The 11,519-nt window shown below is 41.4% G+C and overlaps 1 protein-coding gene across 3 annotated transcripts in view; it reads left to right on the forward strand.

Annotated features, from left to right (window-relative positions):
- The window catches only part of fhit (fragile histidine triad diadenosine triphosphatase), a 397,577-nt gene that overhangs the window by 13,603 nt on the left and 372,455 nt on the right, over window positions 1–11,519 (forward strand). For 2 of the 3 annotated variants that reach the window (XR_013790805.1, XM_079510118.1), the window contains exon 3: window positions 9,606–9,700. The gene's annotated coding sequence lies outside the window, so the exon portion shown is untranslated. Of the gene's footprint in view, window positions 1–9,602; window positions 9,701–11,519 lie in introns of all 3 variants that reach the window. The other variant, XR_013790806.1, reaches the window with a different exon arrangement.

An 11,519-nucleotide genomic window follows, 5' to 3' on the forward strand; every position in this document is an offset into this window, starting at 1 on the left:
CATTTTTGTGTGTTTTTTATATCAAAAGTCCATAAAATATTTTTTTTATTACTTCCTGAAAACGAAAACGTGCTGCGTGATGACGTGTCGAGGCCAACATCGATAAAAGCCAATAAGAATTAAGCTCACCCGTATCCTCTCCATATGTGCGCATCCGTGCAGCACAGCTGCTATTGATTACAGAAATCCTCCGTTTTTATTCCCATTCCAGATAACATCCAGACAGTGTATTACTCGGTTTCAACTTAATCATCACGCTAAAATATGTATCTGAAAACATTATAGGGTAGAAATAAGCCACATAACAGTAAACTGGTACAGTTGGCCGTCTATTTGATTTGTAAACAAACACACACCACGCTGCTGCGTATAGCATAGCAACAGTCCCTAGCTACCGTCCCATCGCCTGAAGGGATGCGACGCTCTGATTGGTTCAGAAACTTCAGACCGGTGTTTCAACTTGAAACCGTTTGAAACTTCATAATAAAATGTCCACCATTTCCGTTTCATTACACCTTTAAAGGTGTAGGTAGGGCAACGGAAATGGTGGACATTTTATTTTGACGTTTTAGCTTCAAACGCTGGCTCTGAAGTTTCTGAACCAATCAGAGCGTCGCATCCCTCCAGGCTATGGGGTCTCAAAGTCTGTGACTTCCTGCACGTGAATTTCGTTTGTAAACAAAGTGACAGGGAGACATGAGGACAAGTCAGCGGATTATTTCTAACCTACAGTATACACAACCTATATACATATTTTAGCGTGATGATTAAGTTTAAAACAAGTAATACACTATCTGGATGTCATCTTGAATGAGATTAAAAACGGAGTAGTTCTTAAATCAAAACCAGCTGTGTGGAGGAGGACAAGAAGCATGGGAAACAAACTGGTGAGCTTCATTTTTATTGGCTTTTATTGATGTGTATCTCTACACGTCATCACGCAGCACGTTTTCGTTTTCAGGAAGTAATTAAAAACATATTTTTATGGACTTTTGATATAAAAACACACAACAATGAGAATTTACCAATTTTTTTGGCATCCATTGTTGGGTATGCCCATATGATGATATGGTCTAAAAGTGTGAAAAACGTATTTTTTATTTCACTACGCCTTTAAGCAAGTGTCTCTTATAGTTCCCGTTCTTCTCGATAACATGAACACACTCAATAGAGCCAACATCCTTGACTGTAAATTCAGTTTTTCTGGGTCTTCCATTATGGCGACTCTAAGATTTCCACCCCGATTGAAGTGTCTGAGGACAAAAAAAAGGCTACCCCTCTTAACTTGAGGACTGATCTCATGTGATAGATGCTCATAATGCTCTCAATCTCTCTCTCTCTCTCTCTCTACCTTGCTCTCGCTCGCTCGCCTCCCTCTTCAGAATCTTGTTTTCTCCCTGGGTGTCCTCCTTCCGTCACTCTGATCAACCCTTTTAATTACTGTCACTATCGGCATCCCAGCGCCTCCCTGTCACCGGTGGGAGCCTCTCTCTGGGAATGGAAAGGGAAAGGGGATGGAGCGCTTGGCAGGCAAGGGCCCACCTTAGGGAGGTTAAGAGCGAGGCTATGGCTCTGGTTATAACGGTTCTTTGCCAGTTCATCACTGACACACTAGGTGCGTTTACATGGACACCTTTCTTCCAATCTGATTAAAATAAACCCGATTGAAGGTTTTGGATCAAGTGTTTACATGGGGCAAGTTCAATCCGATCAGGTGTTTACATGTGCCCACTTTTAATCAGATTAGCTGCTGTTTGTATAATGAAATCAGACCCATCTGAACAGAGTGGTGATGTACTCAGGGGCGGCCTTAGAGATCGGGAGGCCCCGTTCATGACGTCATAATTTTAATAATTAATAATTATTATTAAAAAAAAAAAAAAAATGTTTTTTTCCCCTCTTTTTTGTCAGTGTCTCAGCGCTGCTAGTGCAGTGAGTGCACGCGGGAGGCCCCGTTCATGACGTCATAATTTTAATAATGAATAATTATTATCAAAAAAACAAAAAAACCTGCAGCAATTATTAGCTGATGCCAACTAGTGGTAAGTGGACGTACAGGAGGAGGATGAATAATTGACTAGGCTGATTGGAAGGATGTGATGCAATGCAATACTACTACTACTACAAATAATAATAATAATAATAATAATAATAATTACATCATTTTTAAATTCAATTGAAATGATTGAGACATATATAAGGCCGCCACTGGATGTACTGTACTCGTTCTGTACTCGTACTGTACTAATACTGTACTTGTACTGTAGCCTACTACATTGTACTGTACTGATACCGTACTTGTACTGTAGCCTACTACATTGTACTGTACTGTACTCATACTGTAATGCACTTGTACTGTAGTCGTACTGTACTTACTTGTACTATACTGTACTCATACTGTACTACATTGTACTGTAGGGCATTCACTTCTAGTCAGTTTTACTAGTTGACTAGTTGCCTAGTTTACTAGTCGACTAGTTGATTAACACCTTGGATGTCCAAGTCAGAGTTCTCCGTCCAAGTTCAAGGTCATGGTCAAGTGCCCAACACGGAGATTGATAAACAGGACGGAGATTAATGAAAACAAAACCGTTCGCATCGCTCTAGAGCCTTGGAGCGCTTGTTGCCCGATCCGATGACGTGTCAAAAAGTGACACGTCATCGAAAATCTCCCCTGCCTGTTTAGCTGACGAAAACGAAAATCTTAAAACGATCATAACTCCCGATCTAAATCATCCCGTCTAATTCTGAAAAAATAGCCTGTGTTTGACGGCCTTCCGCGGTCCAGTCGCTAGTCGCGATAGATTTATTATGACCTCCCGTTGTTGTCGAACGACACTCTAGAGTGGTGTGGCTATTGTTAGCTGCTACACAGACATGCACACCAACTTCCGGTGCGCCGGTAAAAGTGGTCCGTGCGCTACAAATGATGGGCACCCTGGATGAAATGGATTAAATAGTTCCAGGCTTCTAAGGTGTTTTAACTACCTATTATGTAAAAGTATAGTACAGTACAGTACAGTAGGCTGAGAGTACACTCCACTAAAAAAATCTCAACTTCCCATCATGCACCTGTGCACGGTGTGAAGCTCGACAGCGCCACTTTGTCACCTGTTGGTACCCTAAACGGACAGACAGACATAGGGACACACATTGCCGTTCCTTAAGTGGCTGCACCACTCAATAATACATTATTATTATTATACACACAGCTAACCATATTATTATTAATAGGCCTATTATTACTATAAAATGGGTCACCACATGTGTTTTCCCACTTTTACCCATTCTTCCCTCCCGCCTTTACACACACTGAACTGTTTTTTGTTTGGGTTTTTTTAATCGGGAGGCCCCCAATGCTCGAGGCCCGTTTCAATTGAAACGATTGAAACATATATAAGGCCACCACTGGATGTATTTGGATTTGTTTCGTTAATGAAGCAGCAGAACAGTTTGACTTCAACTTTTCTGATGGGGGAAATGAGAATTTGAGAAATGAGAAGATGAGCAGAAGAACAAAGGGATTGTAATGGTAGGCCTACCTAATACCTATAGGCTATAGAGCGCCACAGTCCCGCCCCCTACCATGGCCCAGGAAATGAATCCCAATGCATTTTTCCCATAGACATTTCAAAAAGTAAATAAATAAAATAAATACTTTCTGAAATGTCTATGAGGAAAATGAACGGAGAATCATTTCCTGGGCCATGTAGGGGGCGGGACTGCGACGCTCTATAGGCCTACTGTTACAACGCTGCTGTTTGTGTAGGCCTACAGGCTACAGCCCTACTTGTAGATGGGCTTGCCCACTTCCAACCCATGCCAGTTAGCCCACATGTAGACCATGTTGGAACTACATGGGCTTGCCCACTTCCAACCCATGCAAGTTAGCCCACATGTAGACCATGTTGGACCAATATGGGCTTGCCTACTTCCAACCCATGCCAGTTAGCCCTTGTGTAGACCACGTGGGACCTATATAGGCTTGCCCACTTCCAACCCATGCAAGTTAGCCCACATGTAGACCATGTTGGAACTACATGTTCCCAGTTCAAGCCCATTCCCACTTGTACCCATGTATCCCGCATTGAAACCACATGGGACCCAAGTGGGCGTGCTGGCTGGGTTCCATCTCTCCTCTCTCATCTCTGTCGAGAATGCAACTAGCCTACTTGGACTGTGTTTGTTTAGCAATGGTAGGCTACTGAATGGTAGAGCCTTCAGACGTCGGAGTTGATTGATTTCCAGTTTATTTTGTGGCTAGTAATTAATAACCCTTATGGTCTGAGTCGTCTCGTCTTTATACTATTTATTATTAATTCAGCTTTCACATTTTACCCTACCCTATAGTTGCAATGGAAAGAATATTATATTAAATATCTATATACAATGAAAAATATTAAGAGTAGGCTACATGGCATGCAAGCCATTTAAAATGTAAAATAGGCTAATGTGGAATTTTACGCAGGTGGTTCCAAATGATGTATTGATTACATGAAATGAAATGAAATGAAATCTATATTTACCCAGGGTATCTGGGCTAAGCTCAAGAACTTGTTTCCAGCCAGGCCCTGCTCATAGAACACATTTCATCGTAGTGGTTGATGCCTTGTTCAAGGGCATTTCAGCGGTGGTAATTTTAACGTGTCGGACGGCTGGTTCGAACTGGGAACCTTCCGGTATCTAGACCGCGCCGCTATCCGTTCGGCCACCGCTGCCACCATCACTAGCAAAAGACGTGAAACTAGGTCAAATCAATTACTGTAGCTGCAGCGGAGCTGTTCCAACTCTGACTTGAAGCAGCGGAGCTGGTCCGACTCTGACTCACTTGAAGCACACTAAACTGACCAGCTTCAAGTTTAAACCATAATGGCATGTAGGCATAGTATTGGATATCAACTTTCTTCAGCCAAACAGAAACAGATCTGCGATCACAGAGGCAGGGGTGGGGGGGGGGGGGGGGGGGGCAGCGCATGCAACTTCAGGTAGCCTACGAGTGATTCTCATCATCCATTATCTCAGTGGCTGCAACACTTTTATTTATTTATACTTTTTATTTGCATGGGAGATTTTCGGCAATAGTTCCGTGTGTGTGCGCGCACGTGCGCTTGCAGAGAGAGAGGGGGAGAGGGAACGAGAGAGGAATACCGCCTCATCGCACTGCCAAAAACAAGGAGGTTAAGCAACAGAAATTGCCGACGATTTGATGTGCAGAAAGAACATATCAGATTCTAATCGGGTTAAGGTGTATACATGGAAGAAATGTCCTCTTGATCGGGTCTAAAAAAAGTCTAGACCACCCCTCTGCACCCGATTAGAATTTAAATCGGGTCGGACTTGATCGGGTTTATTTAGGTGTATACATGGATATTTTAAATCGGGTGTATTTAAAACCTTGTTTTAACCCGATTAGAACGTGACATGTAAACGTGCCTAGTGACACTGCCAGCTCTCGTTTCCATGTGTGTCGCGTGGTTATGGCAATGTGCCGACAAAAATGGGTATTCCGTATCGACGTCGACCTGTCCTGGGCATCTTTGAGTGTTTGAGTAAGATAGATGGAGTGAGTGAGTGTCATAAGGCAGTGTGAGTGAGCCCAATAAGGCTAAAAACAGAATATAATGTAGCCTTGGGGTACTCGGCCTCGACTGGATGTGCACCCAGGTGATATTATATCTATGCCATACTGCTTTGCATTTTATTTTGTCATGACAATGTTTTGTTCCTCATTGAGGTGGTTGTCCTAGACTACCGAGTAACATGTTTTTAAATTTGTAAAAAGGTGCAAAATATTGAGATATTTTTGAAAAACGTTGATTTTATTAAAGTTTCTGTTTGAGAATACTTCACTTATAAGAAATGAAATAAATGAGGGGCATAGTGGTGCAGTCGGTAGCGCTGTCGCCTCACAGCTACAAGGTTCTGTGTTCGATTCCCGCTGGGGACGCAGGGGGCATGTTCTCTCCTCCATATCGTCAACGCCTATAGGGGTTGGCAACAGAGCATTTCTGTGAGGAGTTTGCATCTCCCCGTCCTGGTCTCTATACTGCCTCCCCCTGGTCAGCTGGGGTGTCTGATGGAGGGGAAAGGAACTGGTTGGAATAAATAACGTGTTATTCAAATGTTTTCAAAAATAGCTGATCTATAAGTTCATCTTTTCAAAATGTTTAAGTTTGAATGCGTAACTGGGCTTATGAGGCAAACTCAAACCGTTTTCTATTTATGATTCTGTTTTCATTTATTATGTATTATGTCCCTTAGCAGCACATTTGCCGTTTCTGCATGGGTGACTACAATTTGGTGAATTGATTGCAATTGGTTGATCGCATTTTACCATCTGATGAAGATGCAGTCTATTCTGGATATTCTGTCCATTCCCAATCCCAATATAGGATAGGATATGCTATTTCAAAGGCAGTGTTAATTTTGTTGACTAAGACTAATGGCTATATCTTGCACCTTATCCCTAAATCCCTACTTGCCATTTTTTACTATTCTGAAAAACATTTTAAAATTGTTCAGCCAATCTACAAGCTCACAACGTGTCGATGTAGATCAATGGTGTGTTATTCAAAAGACTGTAAATCAAAATCAGCTGAAAGGAATACATTTCCCCTCAGTGATTAATATAAAACTATCATCCATAATCGGAAATGGGGCTCCAGTGTGTCCTGGATTACAGCATCATTGTTTCTTTTTTTCTTTTTGCTTCAGCAAAGGTGATAAATTGTTAAGTATAGAACAGGCTTATATAAAGAATCCTGCCATGCTTCAATTAGTTTCTTATTTGGTTTCTTGAAGCACTTCATTCTTTGATTTCATCTGGTCACAGAAACCATACCAAGGGGGGCCAAGGAGGGGCCAAGGGGAAATCTTCACTTATTGAATATTCTCAAATATACTCTGGGATGGTTCCATACGACATTTCTATGTAGCCTGCAGCAAGTTAAAACATATATATGCAAGTAGAACAGTGGATAATGGGTATCACTCATAAAATGTAACAGTCAGCTTGAATTTGTGTACCCTCCATATTATAATAATAATAATAATAATAATAATAATAATAATAATAATAATATCTCAAACTTATATAGCGCTTTTCTGAGTACCCAAAGACGCTTTACATGGGGGGGCTTTACAGAGGTAACAAAGAAAATAAAAACTATTTTATTAGAAAAAAAAGAAATAAACACTAAAAGCTATAAAAACATTAAAAAGACAGTGAAAAGGGTTAGCTATAGGGAAGGCAATATTGAAGAGGTGGGTCTTGAGGGCGGTTTTGAAGGTTTGGAGGGTGGGCATCTCTTGAGTGCCTTAGGGAGGGCATTCCACAGGGTTGGGGCAGCAAAGGCAAAAGCTCTGTCACCCCACGTACGGAGTTTGGTCTTGGGGACGTCGAGGAGGTTTGCATCATCAGACCTGAGGGAGCGGGAGGGGACATGATGGCTGTGTTCGAATTCATTCCCTATGCCCCATATAGTGCACTACTTTGGGGTTCCGCCATTTTGTTATAGTGTCCGAATATGTAGTGAGCATTTTTGCACCCTAATGTAGTGGACTGAAGTATCCCACAATGCACCGGGAATTGTAGGGACCATCCGATGGTCACTACAAAAACACAGCGAAGCAAATCTGCCCCATAATGCATTGCGCAAGCTCGCTCTTGAACGCACATGCACGCGTTTGCGCGCACGTGCGCTGCTTCTGCATGCATGCGCTTATTGCGCTCCAACTCAGAAGAGGCAGAAGTTGAACCAGCGAAAGAAATCAACACAAATGTACTTTTTAAACTTTCGTTTCCCCTCTCTTTTCTTCCCTGGCGGATCTCGAAGCTACAGATCTCGAGACAAATGATCTGTGCATTTATTTGCAATTGTTTTGTTTTATTTATTTATAATAAAACAATTCATTTGCATTTGCAATAGTATTACTAATCTGATTCATTCATATCACCCAGGCCCAGCGCATGACGTTAGGAGAGAAATGAGTTGCTTGCTGTAGAAGGCCTTATATTTTAATAGTTTTTGGATTAAGGTTGGTGAGGTTGTAAAGCTATGTGCTAAAGTCCAATATATATTTTGTACATGCATGTGAGACACATTAATTGTGTCTCCGAACATATGTTTTATTAATATTAATTAATTCCTGACATTAAAAAATATATGTTATCTAACATTATTTCATTGAATTGCGCTAAATACATTAAAACTTCATTATGTAGGCAGTAATTTATTGGACTGCTGTTTCTGTTAACGTCCGTATTGTAATGTGAGCAGAGCTTGTAGATTGGCTACTTTTGGTAATTCTTTTACCAAAAGTACCCGATCTACAAGCTCACAACACGGACGTCGCGTTGCTTATAGATCGGCTATTTTTGCCGTACCCCCCCCCCCATTTTCATATTGTCAAGGTGGTGCACTGTTTTCATATTGCTGGATAATGGATATAATATTAATGTATTGATAATAATCATAGGCCTATGTTATTTTAAAAGAATAACCTTTTTATCATCATTTCAGCAGCAGCGTTTTGACTGTTTTTTTGTAGTCAGTTGATTCTTCATATCCAAATGAGTGAAACGGCCGGGATGATTTGTTTATTTTTCATACAGTTCTTTATGAGGCGATCTGAACCCTATGGGGGATTACAATGCAAATAAAAAGTACATGAACCCACGGACCTATAGCGCCCTCTACCGATATTGACGTCAGAGTCGGTGCTCCCCATACAGGGAGTATTGTCCGAATTAATCACTATTTGAGTCCACTGAGTCTGGGTCCCCGTATGGGGAGTAGGGAGTAGGGAACAACCCTAGCAATTCGAACGCAGCCGATGTTTGAGGAGGTCACAGAGGTATGGGGGAGCCAGGTTGTTTAGTGCTTTGTAGGTGGTCAGGAGTGTTTTGAAATGGATTCTTTGTTTGACCGGTATACTCATACAGGTACTGTAGTACCTGCATACTTGAGTATTTCCAATTTCCAGTACTTTTACTTCTACTCCATTACATCTCAGAGGCAAATATTCCACTACATTTCTTTGAAAACTTTACTTACTTTGTAGCTTTTGATTATTAATACACAACAAAACATACACTAACCACTTCAGCCCTATATACATTTCGGCCATTTGAAAATAGCCAATCTACAAGCTCACAATACATGGCAATGCAACGCTTTGTGAGCTTGTAGATCTGCTATTTTCAAAAGGTTTTTATACATTTGAAAACTTGACATTCTGCATAATGTGTACTTTAAACGTTTGATACTTGAAGTACATTTTGATGTCAGTACTTGAATTCTGGACTTTTCCTTGTAATGGAGTAGTTCTATATTGCAGTATTAGTATTTTTACTTAGGTAAAAACTTTGAGTACTTTTTCCCACCACTGCTTAACTGTGACTCCTGGCTCTATGTCGATAGTAGAATTGCCACCCTGTCGGAGAACATCTCCCCAGTATGGATCCTGATCCGTAATCATTGAGGGGAACGTCCCAGCTCACGACCCACGTGTTTGATCGCAACGTAACAGAGGAGTCTTATTGCACCTTGGTGCCCTGCGGTAATTAAACTTGTCTTGTTATTTTCTATTCCCTCTACCCCCAGACTTCATACCACTCTCTCTCGCTTCCATCCGTCCCTTCATCCCTCTCTAATTACCCATCTGTGTGTGAGGCCGTGGGAAGCAGGCGAGGTTGAAGGTAAGTGTATTTACTGCATCGCTCTGACAATAAAACCGACTCAACCATTGATTTTTCCACCAACCTGTCTATTTTTGAGCCAGGAAGGGTGGGATGAACCAAGTTGATTACAGTTAGAGCAAACGACAGCAACGGTAGTGCAGTTGCCTGTATACATACAGTACTGTACCACATCCTCGCTCAATGCAAACTGCCGTGTGCCAGCCTTGGCCTAATAACGGCAGTGCTTAGTTCAATGTCTCCGGATGGGTCTTGCAGCATAGAGCTCACACAACAGGGAAAGGTTTTGACTATAGCAACCAATCATGCTGGAGAATGTTACCTATTGATCTGCTTACCTTACTCGTTTGGAAACACCTGTGACCCTACACTGTAGTAAATCTCATATCTTCTTTTCTTGTTTAAGACTAGCCTCCTTAAAATTGTGTAAGCGGGCCTGTGACTACTGTATGCTAAAAACAATATGTATTTTTAGAGTTTAAGGGGGTCTCCTCTCCTGGTGGCAGAGATCTGGGTTCAGACCTGGGTAATGGTGCCTCTGGCTTGGCTTGGCGCTGCAAACAGCAATTGTCAGTTATTGCAAGTGAGGTGCTGGCAGGATTATGTCTTTGTCGCTTCTCTAGTGGTTTCCATTGACCGGAGGATGGTCAGCACGGAGGAGATCTCTGCTCACATTACTGATTACATAATCCTGGTGAAACTCCTTGCGGTGAAAAGAAGTAGCAGGCAACTCATTGTGTGTTGGAGGGTTGAGTCTACGGCGTCTCTCCCCAGTCCAACAGTGGGTGGGGATGTTAGCAGCAGCAGGGGATGCTGTAAGGAAAACTGAGAAAAATGCAAAAATAAATTTGATGTTAAAACAACCTGGTTCTCTTGAACCAGCAAGTGGCGGTGTGCGGGTCTCTCCTCCTCCTCCAAACGTTTGCTGCTCTGCCAGGACCTATACGCACCTGCTGTGAAATGAAACCGGGTGTGTGGAAGTCATCTCTCTATGTTAAAACAACCAAATGAAATAAATGATATAGCCTATATTACTGTTTATGAAGTCAATCTTTTGAGTCGAGCTGTGATACAAAAGCGTTATAGCAATAGCGAACAAAGCAATGAATCAACCGTGTATTTTAGGATTTATAACGTCAGTTGACAAATACCAGTTCAGTGCTATGAAGAGAATGCATGAATGATAGGCAATTTTGCATCATGTAATTCAGTGGTTCTCAAACTTCATGTTAAGGACCCCCAAATGATGTATTTGGCTAAAAAAAAAAACTTGTTAGGGGCACCTTACAAGATTTGTGTTGTCAAAGTGTCTAAAAAATATTCAAAATGTTTCAAATGTTTTCAAGATAAAAAAAAGAAAATACATTTTCACATCTACAAGCTCTCCATGTGTCGCATCGCATTGTGTCTCGTTTTGAGCTTTTAGTATATATGGCTAATCAGATTTTGATGCTTGTGTTAACAATTTTTCCTGGGGACCCCAAACCCCACTGTGAGAACCACAGATGTGTAATTCACATGCACATAAATGCGGTGCTGTGAGCCTGCTAGAATAGAGAAGAATACCCAGCTAATCACTAAAATGGAAACCAAGATTTCTATCTTTCTTTATTTTGTATTTTGTTGTTGTTGTTGCAATCTGGTTAGAAAAATGATCACCAGCAGAGTGGAGATACTGTATGTCACATCCTTGTATACCTGACTATCAACTGTCACTTCATTGAAGACAGCTGTGCTGCAGCCATGCAGTTATGATAATTGGCACCTTGTAGTGTATTATGAACAGATTATGGTTATATACAACAACCTTCAGTATGCA

This window comes from Electrona antarctica (assembly GCF_951216825.1).
Source record: "Electrona antarctica genome assembly, chromosome: 9".
NCBI lineage: Eukaryota > Metazoa > Chordata > Actinopteri > Myctophiformes > Myctophidae > Electrona > Electrona antarctica.